Source organism: Ixodes scapularis, unplaced genomic scaffold, assembly GCF_016920785.2.
Source record: "Ixodes scapularis isolate PalLabHiFi unplaced genomic scaffold, ASM1692078v2 PGA_scaffold1__304_contigs__length_218370807, whole genome shotgun sequence".
Taxonomy (NCBI): Eukaryota; Metazoa; Arthropoda; class Arachnida; order Ixodida; family Ixodidae; genus Ixodes; species Ixodes scapularis.
The window spans coordinates 49,513,824-49,528,002 of NW_024609846.1; the positions used below are offsets into that span (position 1 = coordinate 49,513,824).

At 52.7% G+C, this 14,179-nt stretch overlaps 1 pseudogene; it reads right to left on the bottom strand.

The window, feature by feature from the left end:
- Window positions 1-6,743, bottom strand: part of LOC121835709 — a 64,542-nt pseudogene extending 57,799 nt beyond the window's left edge.
- Window positions 6,744-14,179: the final 7,436 nt, after the last annotated feature.

Below are 14,179 nucleotides of genomic sequence, written 5' to 3' on the forward strand. Positions count from 1 at the left end.
CAGCGCTTGAAATAAACAGCGGTGGGTTATAGAAATGACGCTCCCGCTGATCGCGAGCCACGAACTGGACGTCAGCCTGAATCTCTCGCATATGAAGTAGAGAACGCCTGGAAGTCGGAGCACTCGGAGCAGGTGATCGGGATCGACGGAGCCCGCCGTGTACAGCTCCACCGAGTCCGCTCTTAACGGAGCTAACGGCGTCGTAGATTGTGCTCCGTGGGCTGGCGGTGATTCTGCTTGCTTCGAAAGTCATGCTTTCGAGTCTCAGACTTCCGAACGACCCTTCGCCACCTCCAAAACTCGACGACACGACAAAACTCGCCTAGACAGCGGCGTCCCTCGTAGTTAGCCGTCAATTTTCATGGAAACCCCGCATACTGCAGGATCCATGTAAACGAGGACGCAGATCGTTTGGACAAGCTGGCCTACGTGTCCACACCGTCTACTACGTCTGCTACCACCGCGAAAACGGCGACAGCACTGACTCCTCAACTACGACTTTGACAAGCTCGCGCCGCTAGCGCTGCTCGAGCGGGCCCTTCGTAGCTATGCAGAAACAGGCCTACCTGGCCAGAAACTCGTCGGGTGAGATTTCCTCCTCTGGCCGAATTCATACTTGCCTAATTCTTCTAACACACATGACTCCTGTGCAAACTGCAATCCTATGCATTTGATTAAAACTAAAAACACATACATTTGAAAAAGGACTTACTCAAACTCGCGGCGCGTCGATCCACCAGCTCAAAGAAATGGCAACGAACCTTCCTTCAGTTCCCTCAGTTCAGAACCCCAACGATATCTACCAGCTTCTTCGCTCTGCCGATCAGTTTCTACTGGTCGTCGGCCAAGGTGCTGAGCAGAACGGCTTCCTAATTTTCTTCGGAGGGTTCGGTATGGTGGGTGGGAGTTGTGGGTTTGCCTGGCAGAGCCAGATTTTGTGTATTAGGTCTGCGTATTGGTTGCAGTGTGGGCATATGGGTTTATAGTTTTAGGGAGGAAATGTAGGGAGTAGCGTGAGGTTACGAAAGGTGCCCGTTTCCCACTGTCCTTAAGCTAATGAGTCTTCGCGATTTGGTTGAGGGACGAGGGGGGCGGGTGTGCCTGCCTTTGTGCGTGATGATATGCGCGAATCTCCGAGTACCTTTTCGGAACAAGGATGAAGTGTAGTTCGCAATTCTGACATGACGATGCATTGGGCGCGTCCTGGTGGGTACACGCTCGGGGAACAGTGTGGGCACACCTATTATCCCTATTCAAAATAAGTCTAAAGGGCCCATCAGCCTTGAAGGATTACGAGACCTCAGAGGACTTCAAAATTCTCCAGGAATACCCTACAGAAAAACCCTTCAGGGATAGTTCAGAGAAAAAGTGAAAGCCGTTTACAAATCCCTGTAACGCCGAATTGGAGCGCAGCTCTTGAGGAGGAGGAGTGAAGGGTACTGAGGGGAGGGTAGACCCCTCCCCCTTCTCCTCCTCCTCCCCTCATTCTTTAATATGCTCCGGGGGGGGGTCACGTGACCTCGGGGGGGGGGGGTGTCACGTGACTTCGGGGAGGGGGTCACGTGACCTCGGGGAGGCGTGACCTGGGGGTCACCTCAAGGTCACGTGACCCCCAAAGTGACCCCCACGTGACCTTGGGGGTCACGTGACCTCATAGGGGTCACGTGGGGTCGCGTGACCTTGAGATGACCTTGGAAGGGGTCACGTGACCTTCGGGGTCACGTGACCTTGGGGAGGAGACCACGTGACCTCAGAGGGGTCACGTGACTTGGGGGTCACGTGACCTTCAAAGGGTCACGTGGGGTCATATTGGGGTCACGTGACCTTGAGATGACCTTGGAAGGGGTCACGTGACGTCGAGGGGTCACGTGACCTTGGGGGTCACGTGATCCCAAGATGACCCCAGGTGACCCCCAAGGTCACGTGACCTTAGGGGCCACGTGACCTTCAGGGGGTCACGTGGGGTCACGTGACCTTCAGGGGGTCACGTGGGGTCACGTGACCTTGAGATGACCTTGGGAGGGGTCACGTGACCTTGGGGGTCACGTGACCTTGGGATGACCTTGGTTACGCCGACGCTGACGGCGACACCGACGGCGACGGCGACGCCAACGGCGACGCCGACGGCGACGCCGACGCCGCTCAAGCCGGGAACGGGCCCCTAAGAGCTGCGCTCTAAAACACTTCAGCCCCACAGCCCTTCAACCCGTCCGCCCTCAGCCCAAACCCCTTAGACCATCAACCTTAAAACGCCCAAATGACTGTGAAACAAAAAAATGGAGTTCAAAACGTTATTGAAAATTTATTTCAGACATTTAGCTTTACATGCATATTGTAACTTAAGAAGACGATAAAAGCCAAAGTTTGTTCGAACCCAGCCAGTAGCTGCAGACGAAAGCGATCAGATCAAATAGGGACAACTGAGTTTTTTATCACAAAAAAAGTGAAAGCCGTTTACAACTCCCTGTAACGCCGAATTGGAGCGCAGCTCTTGAGGAGGAGGAGTGAGGGGTACTGAGGGGAGGGTAGACCCCTCCTCCTTCTCCTCCTCCTCCCCTCATTCTTTAATATGCTCCGGGGGGGGGGGGGGTCACGTGACCTCGGGGGGGGGGGTGTCACGTGACTTCGGGGAGGGGGGTCACGTGACCTCGGGGAGGCGTGACCTGGGGGTCACGTGACCTTGGGTGTCACATGGGGGTCCCCTCAAGGTCACGTGACCTCAGGGGGTCACGTGACCTTGGGGGTCACGTGACCTCAGAGGGGTCACGTGACCTGGGGGTCACGTGGGGGTCACCTTGGGGTCACGTGACCTTGAGATGACCTTGGGAGGGGTCACGTGACCTTGGGGAGGAGACCACGTGACCTCGGGGGTCACGTGAATTTAGAGGGGTCACGTGACCTCGGGGGTCACGTGAATTTAGAGGGGTCACGTGACCTCAGAGGGGTCACGTGACGGGGGTCACGTGACCTTCAGATGACCTTGAGAGGGGTCACGTGACCTTGGGGGTCACGTGACCCCTCTCAAGGTCATCTCAAGGTCACGTGACCCTTTGAAGGTCACGTGACCCCCAAGGTCACGTGACCCTCAAGGTCACGTGACCTTGGGGGTCACGTGACCTTGGGATCACGTGACCTTGGGATGACCTTGGTTACGCCGACGCCGACGGCGACGGCGACGGCGACGCCGACGCCGCTCAAGCCGGGAACGGGCCCCTAAGAGCTGCGCTCTAAAAAAAAACTCTTCAGTGTACTGGCAATGCCGCTAGGTAAATTCTGATATGCGGTAGTTCAGCTAATAAAACCCAAGCGGGTGCACCTCACCGACACATACACTCTCTCAGTAAGCACGCTTTGCGAAAAACACAAAATCGCAAGCAGAACCCGCCATTGCTGAGAAATCCTAAGCACAGTCACGGTGTCGTCCCTGGTGCCGTCGCGGTGGCGTCTTCGGAGTCTTTTTCGCTCGTTGGATGCTTCTCAGGCCGGACGGACGAAAAGGCGCAGGGAGCAGCGCCGAAGAGCGGCCGTCATCTACCGTCTCAGGACCCATAGTGTTATGACCCCGGTTCGCAGGCACTGCATGCGGTGAGACGCTGACCCCGACTGCCAGGTTTGCGGCGAGTAGGCCGACACCTGCCACCATCTCCTTGAATGCGCCGAACACGATGGCGCTCGAGCGGTGCTAAAGGCGGCCAATGCGGAACTGGGGTTCACCTGTGGAACCAAGGAAGAAACTGCACGGATCAAAACAGACCAAGGGTCGAGCCCTCAAAGTTATGCTCACATTCCTGGAGAAAACCGGTCAGCTCCAGACATCCACGGCGGTAACAACAAGCTAAGCGCCCACGAGCGGAGAGAACATGGCTATACCGGCCTCCTCGGTTTCCTCACACCACTCTCTCTCGCCGACTGCTGGACAAGGGCCTTGCGATCCTGCAGCCTCTCCCCATCGCCGGGCGGAGAGAAGCGTAACACTCCTTCGCCGTGCTAAGATTGGCGGGGAGAGTGGGGGATCCTCACGTGGGCGTATCTCGCCTTACGATAGGAAATTTTCCTGGATCGTTTTCAAAGTCCCACAACACTCTCCGGAACCCACTACGATATCCGGAACTCTACAGTAAAGGCCATCGGCGAGCAAACGCAGTAGCGGCTCTTCATTGCGGAGAGCTTAGTGGAGAGGGAACGCGGCCGACGAAAGCTTCCTAATAAGACCGAGCAAAGAGGATTGCGTTCGCCTCCAAACACCGCTCGGCCCGCGCCTCGTCAATTCTCCACAAGGGGTGGTCGCCCCCAGCGGCCTTCTTGGCGGCCGAACACCCGGGCAGTGGCAGTCGGGTCCAGAAGCCCACACCCCCGATTGCCTCTGTTTTCTTTTCCCACTACATCACCCGATTCAAAAATGGCTAAGCGACTTCCTGGACGCATATATCTTGAAGGGTCACGCGATCTCTACCACAAACTCGTTAAAACGATTTTCACGTCAGGATCCTTAGGAAACTTTGACGGACATCTCAAACACATCACACATCCACACATCTTTGATGAGTACGTCAGAACATTTCAGAAATCCTGGTGGGCCCTATAGACAGATTTTCAATAGGGTATCGTCCACCTCGTCATGTCCTCGAATCCAGATCAAATCAGCCTCCTGAAGATGATTGTTGCTAGTTGGGATCTTGAGTGCGCTTGCCGAGATCCTGCCTGTTTGGAACCGGCGAACCGCTGCCTGAGAGTCACTCAGGATTGTGATTTTCCTATCTCCGTGCCCAATGGCTTGTGCAATTGCTATTTCCTCGGCGACTGTTGGGTTGGTGGTGTGCAGTGTGCCCGTGGTGTTGGTCCTCCCCTGCCCGTCGACCACTATGGCTGCCATTGCGTCAAGCGGATGTTAGTATGTCGCCGTGTAGGTGTAGAGGACGTGTGCTTTTCCACCCAGCTTGTCCTGGTAGTACTTTGCTTTTGCCCTTCTTCTTGTCGTGTTGAGCGAAGGGTACATGTTCCTCCGGATTGCATGTACCTTGATGAGGGAACCTACCCTGGTTGGTATGTTGGCTGCGATGTGTTCCCTGTGCCGTTGGTATGGAATTCTCCGCTTTCCTAGTACATTCCTACCTAATGAGGTTGTGGCAAGTCGGTGCTTCTGCGTGGCTAGGATGGGCATCCGCCAGCTCTCGAAAGGTGTTTTGTATGCCGAGTTTCAGTAGTGTATTCTTATACGTCTACGATAGAAGTACGAGTGTAGACTTGTATGCTCTTATGAGCGTGACCAGCTTTTCTTATTCCCCCTTGGTGAGGTTAAGAGAGGGTGTAGAGTAGACGATTCTCGACACGACCAGGGCATTGACTAGCGTGATCATCTTCCTCCTTAAGCCCGTGCCTCTGGCTGGCAATGCGGTGCATCATTCTGACAGTTTCTGTGACCTCGTTTTGTAGCTGTTTCAATGTGTAGGTCACTTTTCCGTCTTCTTGGAGCTACAGCCTCAGGATTCTGGCTCGAGGTACCGTGGGTATTAGCGACCCGTCATCCAGGAAGATAGGGATTTCGTCTCTCGCCGAGGTCAACCGGCGGGTTCAGGCTGTCTTGTTGACCAGGACCATTTCCGACTTGACGGGCGAGATGAATAGTTGACCCTGTTTCGGGAAGCACTGGTTTTCGTTCACTCCCCTTTTGAGCGCTTCTTGCTTCTCCTCATCCAATCTGGAGGTTGTCCACACCATTGAGGTCGCCTGGGTAGAGCGAGTGGCGTGTGTGCGTGATGCCTTCTAGGATAGGCGGGAGGCCGCTCACTGCCGCTTTGAAGAGTGTTAGAGAAAGCACTGACCCCTAAGGGATGACCTAGTGGGGGGTGTTGATAACGTCTGACCTGAGGTCGCCCGTGCCAATGTTTGCGGTCTGGTTACTCAGAAAGCCCTTAACATAGTTGTATGTTCGTGGGCCGCAAGTATAGTGTTGGGGAGGTTCAAGAGGATCAGCGCGTGGTCCACTTTATCAAAGGCACCTTTGATATCCAGGACGAGCACAGCTTGCGTCATCGTCCTGGACATGGGTCCGATGACGTCTTGTCTTAGTTGTAGAATCACATCCAGGGTCAACAGGTGCTCCCGGAAACAAAACATGGTGTCCGAGAACGTTCCGGAGTTTCCTAGATGAGGCTGCAGTCTTTGTAGAACCATCAGTTTCATGAACTTTCCCACACGGGACGTGAGAGAAATGTGGCGGAGGTTCTCGAGGGTGGGTTCATGCCGGGTTGTGGTATCTAGACGATCTCCTAGTGTTTCCACTCTTTGTGTAGCTTGTCTTGTTCCCACGTGTTATTTACATGCTTGAGGAGGGTTTGGATGGCTTCTGTGTCCTGGTTCCTCAGGAGTTTGTCTTTTACCTTGTCCTTGTATGGGGCCATGTTGCGACTGGTGCTTCGAATGGGATACCATGCTTCTTCAAAGGCGAACAGTGAGTCTAGCTCCGGGTTCGATGCGCCCATGTAGCCTTGTTACAGTGAGACGACGGGTTCCCCGATGTACCGTAGCTTGAGCTGCTTGAGGATGTCGTGTTTCGTGCGTAAAATGTCTCACGCTATTTTTTGGAGCAGTTGGTTGGTGACCCGCTTGCTCTTGGTGGGGTCGTGGAAATGCTTGAGAAACAGCCATGCGTCCTTGTTGCCCAGTTGGCCGTGGAGCTCGTTGCATTTTTTGTGCCAGATGTATTGCGCAACCTGGTTCGCATACTCGAGAGCTGCGGCCATGATTTCGCCTATCCGCTTCTTGAATTTCCTCTTGAGTATCTGCCACTTCCAGCCCCTTGTGAGGCTGTGTCTTGACCCCAGATTCGGAGCAAGTGATTGTTCACCTCTGGTGTCTCGGTCGTTGGGTTGACGGCCTTGGTGTATTCGTTCATGTCTCGCATGTGCTGCTCGGTCCATTCCTCGAGTGAAGGGGTTTCTTCTTCCTGACTCCTTGCTGTGAAGACCTCTCAAAACTTGTACAAATCCGTTATGGGTCGTTTTCGTAAAACGTTCCCTCCTGGGGAAATCGCGATGTCGATCTGGGCTATCATTTGGTCGCTACCTAGATTGGTTTCAAGGTTGTCCCATTCCGACCATCTTCCGCTCTGGGGGAGCGCAACGTCAGGACAGGTATCGCGCGATATGCTGTTGCCCAGCCTTATTGGCTGTTCGTGGTCGGTTAGTATAATCAGTCGTTTTAGAAATATGGTCTGGCAGAGTCGAGGTACACTTTGCCGAGGAGCGATTGTACCCCCAGGCCGGATGTGATGCACTGAAGTTTCCACCTAGTATAGTGGCTGACCTTTTGCGAGGTGGAGCGATCTCGCGAAGATTTGGTCGAGCTCTCTGTGCGCATCTCAAGGGGTACCGTACACGTTAAGTATGAAAAAGGAGGAGTGCCTCTTTTCGGGGAGGATTTGTATAAGCAAGTGGTCTATAGACCTAGGTCGTAGACCCGTGCATTCACGAGATTTGCTGCCAGGATCACTGCGCGCCTTTTGGTGTTGGGGGCTAGTGTTTGGTATCCGGCCAGTGAGGGTTTGTCCGCACCTGTTTCTTGTAAAATTATGACGTCGGGACGTATACCTAGTCCGGTAATGAACTGCGCGAGTGCTCCGGGTTTGTTGCGGTAACATCTGCAGTTCCAGCCGTAATTAGGGTCTCGTTACGGCTGCTTGGGGTTGCCCTGCCATAGTTGGGTTCCAAAATGTATGTTTAGTGTATTGGCACCCGGGCATAGGGGGTGCTTTGCGCGGTGGAGGTTGTAGTTTCGCTGGCTTGAAAGTCAGGTTGGTGGCCCCAAATTTTGTCCTGGTTTCCACCTTGCGCCATTCCGAGAAACTCTCCTCTACGTGCTCGCGTCTGAATGTACTTTTCTTCTAGGCTCATTACCGCATCTACCATCTCAGGTATCGTTGGTACCCCCTTTAAGCCCGGTATTTGCGCGCCTAGTTCTCGTCGCCTTTGTGGGCGTTCCATTCGTTCTGAAGGTTTTGTTACGATTTCCTTGAGGTTTTGTAGTGACGCCTGAATTAATTTTAGGGCCGTCTCTCTGTCTATGTTATGCGGCGGTGTTCAGTTTTGGGGGGAGGGGTGGGGAGGGGAGAGGGAGGACTGCCAAGCTCACCCGCCTCTGCAGTCTCGCTCTGCCCGGCCTGCGTTGTTCCCGTTTATCAAGCGATGCTGGCTTGCGCTGCTTGCTGACGATTCTTGACTTTCGAGAAAGTTGCCGGCCGGCGGCGCGGGACCAGCTGGCTCTGCGGGACCAGCCGATCTCGCACCGCCGGCCTGCGCTGCCGAACCGGTCGGCCCCAAGCAGCCTGCTGGTGCTGCGTTCCCACGGTGTGGTCCATTGCCGCTGGCGAGGCCCGCGCTGTTGCTTTTGCTTGAGGGTCTTCTTGGCACCCGACTCTTCTCGTGGCGCCTGGGGCAGGTACAGTCGCCGGTTACGTGATCCACTTCACACCACTGAGAGCACATTTGAGAACACTGGTGGTCTGGTATGGGGTCCTCTGTCGTGCATTTGAAACAAACAGCTCCGGCGGATTCGGGGCAGACGTTTCTCCGGTGTCTTTCCCTGAGGCACTGGTTGCAGACCTGTCTGAGGGGTCGATATTAGACGTACCCGTAGAGTAACTCGACATACCTGGGAATTTATTGCCCCCGAAAGGTGATCTGGGCTTTTTCCGATTCCCCCAACATCCTGGCAGCCACGATTTATTAGCCCACCGCTGAGCGTTCCTTTATGAGCTTGGCCGAGGAGGTGTTGGGTCTGATGCCGTGCACCACTGCCTCGATGGAGTTGTCCGGTGCCGCGACGTACGTGTTCGTCGGACAGGACTTGCCTCCCACACATATGGCTTGCGCCTCCAGGAGCTTGTACGCGATGCCGTCTTGTGCGATGCTGATCACTGCGATGTTTTGAGCGCCGTGGATTTGCGCATACACTGCCGCTCGCTCTGCGTCTTCCTTCATGTTGAGTAGCTGGGCGATGCCGTCAGTGATGTGGTATAGTTTCCATGCCGTGAGGCTCAGTACTCCGCGGGGGCGAAAAACAACCTTGATGTCGCCACGTGAAAGTTGGGAGAGTCTGGTTCTTGGTGCTGCCACCGCCGGGGGCACTTCCCTTTGGGCCATGGTGTTCTCGGGTTGAGCCTGCTGCTGGGACGGGGTTTGCTGGCCCTCGAACATCGGACAGAGCTGCTTGCCGTGGTACTTCGCGATGCGCCACGCGATTCCTTCGACATGGCGACCGAGTCTCCGACGAATGCAATCTCAATACTGGCGGTCATGGGTCTCATTATTGCTGCCTCCCTGGGCCCCCTCGGCAGAGTTGCTGGTGCCTACTCCCTCAGCCATGTCTATCAGCCGGAACCGGTGTTGCGTGGGAATTTTGACCACGAACATGCCCCTTTCGGGAAGGGTGGGGTCAGCTGCTCCGTGCCGAGGCCGGAGAGGCTTTCTTCCCATTCGTTTCCGGTGTTGCTCCGGCCGTGGTGATCTGCAAACCGGCCTCTCCGGAAGGATGGTTGTGACAAAGAGAAAGGGTTCACCGCCACCATTTTCTTCGGCCGCGGTGTAGATGTTAGTATTGGAGCTTATCGCCCGGGGGGGGGGGGGGGGGGGGGGCCGTGCGTGCCTTGGTGCTGCATACCCGTGCCTCTACCTCCTCCCCCGACACTGCTGCTCCCGCTGAGTTCTGCCGAAATTCCGGTGTCAAGAGCCCTTCTGTGATCACTCCCTGTCCTATCGGCAAACATCCTCAGGTCCATGACGCCCATGCGCGCCATTGGGTCCATCGATGGTGATGCCGTTATGATTGCGCGGTATGTGCGATGTTTTTGTTACCGCTGCTCCGCGCCCGTCCTCCATTGCCTGGTGTTGCGCGCCACCGATGAGGCGCGCAGGCAAGGTCCGATTGGAGCACTCCTCCTGAGGCGCGTGCCCCTGTCTCTGCCATAATCCTCCTCAGAGCGGACGAGCCTCGCTTCCCCTTTTAGCCGAGCCGCCGAGCTCGAGAAGCTCGAGCTGCCAGCGGGACGGTGTAGAGTACGGATACGCTGTGCGACACTTATTGGGCGGTGCCTTACGCCACCTGCCAGTGTACCCGTGCGGCGGCGCGACGTGTTTCTCTAACGTCTTTCGTACTGTTTGCTGGGTGGCGGAATTATTGTTTGGCGAAGTTGAGCTTATGATATAGCGTACTCCCCTAACAGTCGATATGAAAAATGTAAGGGATGCCGACAAATGCCGCTGACGGGAAATTGCAAACCAAGAGTTGTCATTTGGCGCTAAGAGAGTTTCTTTTGATTGTGTGTTCGTGTCTTTAAAGGGATAGACCTTCGGGTGCGTTGTTACGTCGAACATTAGGACGACGAGTTGATGGGACGCCACACGCAGTGAAGACGCGTGCTCTGTCCAGCACCAAATGGTACCACCATGAAATATCAACACGCCTTTGCGACGACCTTCTTCGTTAACGGGTTCAAACGCGTCACCGTCACACCAGGGTTGATTTCGAACATACTGAAAGCCAAGCACTTTCATAAAAAGCTGGATAAATAATAAAAAAACAATACACTACATCCCGACGCACCCATATCCTGATTTCTCCATATATCCGTTAAAACGATTTTGATTGGTGCCGTGCTTTCACGAAAACGATTGGAACAGACCCCACAGGCACCTCAAAAACTATAACAAGTCTCTTACACCCTTTCGAAATTCATGAAGGGTACGTCAGGCCCTTTAGAAAACTTCGGCGGATAAATCAAACCCCTCAAAAAAGTTTGAAGGGTATGTCGAAACATTTTACAAATCCTGCTGGGCACCATAGGCGGATTTCAAATAAGGAATAAAGAATATTTCAGTGTTTTTAGTCAAATACATAGCCGCTTCAGTTTCCGATGAAGTGTGAATACTGCAAAAAATGTTTCTTTTTGTAGAAGACATTTTCTCGCGATGGAGTGGTTCCTCATCTGACAGCTTCTTTGAATTGAGGAGGACAGGACATTTTAGCACTACTAGTCGCCAGTATGGTGATGCACATTCAAATTGTTGTGAACAAGTTTATGCCGCTCCAGCAAATGGCTCAGTTCTTGCGGTTAACTACTGTGCCCGATTTCCAAGAAATCGACAGTGGAGCCGGGGACCACACACCTCAAACACAGCTTTAACTCATATTCACCCCATGAAGCAACATTCTCGTCAACACTGTGTTCAAGGGCAAAAATGATGCCTCAGTGCTCCAGTCCAAATGAAGAGCTCGCTGTGTTCTAAAACAATAACGTTGTTTAAAAATAGCTGTGAAGAAATTTTGACATTTTTGTACATAGCCGCTGGGTTATTGAAGTCACATAAGGATGTCAAACCCCGGCAACCACACTACCGGTGGTTGAGTCGACGGCCATTCGAAAGAGGCGCCATGGTAAACTGCGCCGCATTCGGCTGTAGTAATTGCTACGTGTCCCGACGATCGTTTTATGGGCATGCCCGACAATAGAATAGCCGTCAAGTTAGAAAAACTACGAGGGGCAGAGAAGGGATGCGACCGCACATTAATCGCTTGAGGCGCGCATGTCGCAGCAGCGAATGACAGCAATTTTCAAACGTTAAGTATGTTAAGTACGTGTCTGGATCGGGTTTGCCCGGTCGCTATGTGGGTGCCCTTCGCGTTTCGCTTTATAACGTCGCTTCCAAGCTTCAAACAAACCTTCGACGCGCCCTTGCCGAGTACGGGCGCGAGTCTGTCACGCTGCGAGCTCGGCCAGGGGGCAATGGGTCTACAGCGGCCCCCGGGTATACGCTCGCCGAGACGCCGCCGCCGCCGGGGCGTCGGCTTGTGCTGTCCGCAAAGCGGTAACCCTACGTTGTTTACCAGTCCGTCGAAGAATTGTAGCTTTAACAGGGGTGGCTCCTGAAGCTGCTCGTTAAATAATTGCGAGGCGTGTAATAAAGATTGATTTTTCGACGCGGCAGCCCTTATGCTCATAGCGCAATCGTACCAGCGCCAAAAATGTCTGCACCTACTGGCTAAACTTTGTTTAAAATACGGTGCTAGTCAGCGCATGCCAAGCAGTTGGAGGCACTTTACACCTTGGTAAGTACATCGGCGCGGTGTGAAGTAAACCATCAGCATGGCGCGGGGCCCAGTCCTTCCCTAGCGTGAAGTCACGTTCAAGGCATGTATACATTTCGTGGGGTTCATTTACTATATAATGGCCATCAGATACGTAGGCAGTCGGTCACATTTTGTGTACCGATTTGGATGCTTTCGTTTTTAAAACTCGCTTTTTTTAATAATACATATGACTCATTGAAAGGAAACTTAAGCAATTTTGTATTTGAGCAAAAACACCTAAATCGTCTTCACTGTGCCTCCAGAATCACAAATATCGAGATTATTTTTCAATTTGGTGCACGGAGGCTGCAGAAAATCATTTTCAAAGTACCGCTGAATTCCCTCATTTTCGGAGTGTGTCGCCATATCCAGAGTTTTCAAAACCTACGCTCTCGCGCATTTTCAGCGCCTATCAAAGCTATACATGCGCAATCTTGCAATTTTTAGAAAGGTCAAAGAATATAAGCGGGAAGCTTGCGATTGCTCGCGCTGCCCACAGGAGCGACACGCGCTCCGCGGCCGAAAGATATTAGTATGACGTAACGACTGGTAAGAGGTTTTTCATGTTTTCTTGCGTTTATAATTGCACCTTCGGGGGAAACGAACGCGATATTCATGTTCGCAAGCTAACAATACTCATGAATTCAACTCTAACTCGATTTTTTCAACAACTTCTTTAGCTTTCATTTAAGTAGCGCAATTTTGCTGTTACTTTTATTTTAAATTTCAGGAAACCACCTGCAAGGTGCTAGGAATAAAATACTATTTCCCATATTTGCTAGCTGCGTGGTAAGCATAAACATTAAAAAAAGCGCTTCAGTATAAAATAATTGGGACTGCTGACCAGCGCTTCGGTTTTATAAAGGAGGTCGAGTTGTGTAATTATGAAAGGGGTAGAGTTGCTAATATTCACCATGAGTTTTTCAGTCGTCGTAACTTAAAAGACAGAGCTTAGAAGTCAGAGTTGCTATACCGACTTCTAATCATAACAGCTGCAATCGCTTTAATTACGTCGTCGTCATGCACGCGTAAGTAACATTTGAACAATATTTTCACTCGAAGCTATACACCAGTGTCTGATCTTGTTCATGGTTGCCGACATTTTGTTGTTTTCTTTATGCTGACGCCATGACACTGTAGAGGGGCCGCGTTTTTCGTAACTCTGTTTTTTTAAGGAACCTTCACACATATCGTAGTGCGAGAACGTCAGAGATGCATGGTCACGAAGCTGCGAGAAAAATATCAATACCAAGAGTGCCGTAAAAGGCAAACATGTCGTGTTATGCGCAGCCTCTCTCTCCACAAGGGCCTGCTTTTGAGATTATTATTTTCCATCTTTATCGCTGTGGGGTAGGATTTCGGACACTGGTCTAAAGGCCGGCCCGGCAGCGCGTCGGCCCATCAAAGTCCAGCGCCCAGCCAACTGTAGTTTTTTTCGTGCACTACGTTGGCATCACAGAGTGGGTGCGCCGGCTTTAGTATCTACACTCAGCTCACCGTTAAGCTGAGACTAGAAGCTCCGCCTTCAGCGCGAGCTCGCTGGCTTCCGCAGTGCCTTGGATGCACGTGACTGCGCCTTCGCATTTGTTATGGCAAGGGCAGAAAGCTCGCGCTGAAGGCGGAACTCCTAGTCTCAGCTTAAAGGACCCATGAAACAATTTTTTTTTCCTTTCGCTAAATACTACTTAGAACCATTACCTCACGTTAATGGCCAAATAAACTTGCCTTAGGTTTCCTTCCTAGTCAATCGCAGTTGCCGAAACAATTTGATAAATATGAGCAGCGTTTATCCTCACAACTTGGAGCCAGAACAAGTGGGCATGTAGCCTGGTGCCTATTCTATGCCGCCAACGTTAATCATAGCCACGCACTGTGGTCGGGAAAGTAGAAAACGCGTACTGAGCTCCAGGCAATGGTAAATTTATATCACTGCAAAGGTTAGACACGAGTATACTAACCGTGTGTCAACCGAGGCTTTGATTGTTACAAGCTGAAGTAGAGTGCTCACGCAGTTCTAGCGTCCAATACAAGTCCCGCGCTCGACTGTCGTCAGGCG